Source organism: Schistocerca gregaria, unplaced genomic scaffold (genome assembly GCF_023897955.1).
Source record: "Schistocerca gregaria isolate iqSchGreg1 unplaced genomic scaffold, iqSchGreg1.2 ptg001023l, whole genome shotgun sequence".
NCBI lineage: Eukaryota > Metazoa > Arthropoda > Insecta > Orthoptera > Acrididae > Schistocerca > Schistocerca gregaria.
The window spans coordinates 30001-32639 of record NW_026062371.1 but is presented as its reverse complement, the minus strand read 5'-3'; the positions used below and the strand labels follow the sequence as shown (position 1 = coordinate 32639).

The 2639-nt window shown below is 58.8% G+C and overlaps 1 pseudogene; it reads right to left on the bottom strand.

Annotated features, from left to right (window-relative positions):
* Positions 1-494: 494 nt before the first annotated feature.
* The window catches only part of LOC126327164 (large subunit ribosomal RNA), a 2992-nt pseudogene continuing 847 nt past the window's right edge, over positions 495-2639 (bottom strand).

The following is a 2639-nucleotide window of genomic DNA, read 5'->3' as shown; positions in this document are numbered from 1 at the left end:
CTTGGGTTGGGGGCACTTAACGTCTTGCCGCGACGGGAGTTTTACGTCCTGCCTTGACACACGACAACCCTCACAAATCCACAGCCCAGAGATGTTGATGGTGTTAGCTGGGTCTTATATGTGGAGTTTGACATCATCGAGACGGTGCGGCACTCAAGCCCGAGTTACGTTCCCCAGGGGGGTCTCCACACGTACCGGGGGATCATGACCGACCATGTCTCACCCACCGCTTTTGCTAGTTAACGGTGGGCCAGTGCGGACCGTGAGGATTGCACCCAGTTAAGGGCTAGCCGTTTAACGTCATGCGTGGACGGCCCATCCCGTGTTAGCTTCGCCCCATCTAAGGGGGTTACTGAGCCAGAGAGCCACGACAAGGCCACGAGATTGGACATTACGGTCCCCGCCCCACTCAGGTTCCTCTGAGCCCCGACGCGTTCGTTGACTTCGGGGAATCAGAGGGTCTCCTGGCGGTTTTAACCCAGTTATGGGAGGCAACACACCTCCCCCAGGTGGCGCTGCGCAGACCGCTTTTCCCTGGACAGCGGGAATCTCGTTAATCCATTCATGCGCGTCACTAATTAGATGACGAGGCATTTGGCTACCTTAAGAGAGTCATAGTTACTCCCGCCGTTTACCCGCGCTTGCTTGAATTTCTTCACGTTGACATTCAGAGCACTGGGCAGAAATCACATTGCGTCAACACCCGCTAGGGCCATCGCAATGCTTTGTTTTAATTAGACAGTCGGATTCCCCCAGTCCGTGCCAGTTCTGAGTTGATCGTTGAATGGCGGCCGAAGAGAATCCGCGCACCCGCGCGCCCCCGGAGGAGCACGCTAAGGCGGACGCGGCCTCGCAGCAAGGAAGATCCGTGGGAGGCCAAGGCACGGGACCGAGCTCGGATCCTGCACGCAGGTTGAAGCACCGGGGCGCGAACGCCGCGCAGGCGCGCGCATCCTGCACCGCCGGCCAGCACGAGGCCAACCAACGGCGAGAGCAGACCACGCCCGCGCTAAACGCCCGCACTTACCGGCACCCCTACGGCACTCACCTCGCCCAGGCCCGGCACGTTAGCGCTGACCCACTTCCCGACCAAGCCCGACACGCCCCGATCCTCAGAGCCAATCCTTATCCCGAAGTTACGGATCCAATTTGCCGACTTCCCTTACCTACATTATTCTATCGACTAGAGGCTCTTCACCTTGGAGACCTGCTGCGGATATGGGTACGAACCGGCGCGACACCTCCACGTGGCCCTCTCCCGGATTTTCAAGGTCCGAGGGGAAGATCGGGACACCGCCGCAACTGCGGTGCTCTTCGCGTTCCAAACCCTATCTCCCTGCTAGAGGATTCCAGGGAACTCGAACGCTCATGCAGAAAAGAAAACTCTTCCCCGATCTCCCGACGGCGTCTCCGGGTCCTTTTGGGTTACCCCGACGAGCATCTCTAAAAGAGGGGCCCGACTTATATCGGTTCCGCTGCCGGGTTCCGGAATAGGAACCGGATTCCCTTTCGCCCAACGGGGGCCAGCACAAAGTGCATCATGCTATGACGGCCCCCATCAACATCGGATTTCTCCTAGGGCTTAGGATCGACTGACTCGTGTGCAACGGCTGTTCACACGAAACCCTTCTCCGCGTCAGCCCTCCAGGGCCTCGCTGGAGTATTTGCTACTACCACCAAGATCTGCACCGACGGCGGCTCCAGGCAGGCTCACGCCCAGACCCTTCTGCGCCCACCGCCGCGACCCTCCTACTCGTCAGGGCTTCGCGGCCGGCCGCGAGGACCGGCCATGACTGCCAGACTGACGGCCGAGTATAGGCACGACGCTTCAGCGCCATCCATTTTCAGGGCTAGTTGCTTCGGCAGGTGAGTTGTTACACACTCCTTAGCGGATTCCGACTTCCATGGCCACCGTCCTGCTGTCTTAAGCAACCAACGCCTTTCATGGTTTCCCATGAGCGTCGATTCGGGCGCCTTAACTCGGCGTTTGGTTCATCCCACAGCGCCAGTTCTGCTTACCAAAAGTGGCCCACTTGGCACTCCGATCCGAGTCGTTTGCTCGCGGCTTCAGCATATCAAGCAAGCCGGAGATCTCACCCATTTAAAGTTTGAGAATAGGTTGAGGTCGTTTCGGCCCCAAGGCCTCTAATCATTCGCTTTACCGGATGAGACTCGTACGAGCACCAGCTATCCTGAGGGAAACTTCGGAGGGAACCAGCTACTAGATGGTTCGATTAGTCTTTCGCCCCTATACCCAGCTCCGACGATCGATTTGCACGTCAGAATCGCTACGGACCTCCATCAGGGTTTCCCCTGACTTCGTCCTGGCCAGGCATAGTTCACCATCTTTCGGGTCCCAACGTGTACGCTCTAGGTGCGCCTCACCTCGCAATGAGGACGAGACGCCCCGGGAGTGCGGAGGCCGCCGCCCCGTGAAGGGCGGGGAAGCCCCATCCTCCCTCGGCCCGCGCAAGGCGAGACCTTCACTTTCATTACGCCTTTAGGTTTCGTACAGCCCAATGACTCGCGCACATGTTAGACTCCTTGGTCCGTGTTTCAAGACGGGTCGTGAAATTGTCCAAAGCTGAAGCGCCGCTGACGGGAGCGATTATTCCGCCCGAGAGCATCCCGAGCCAACA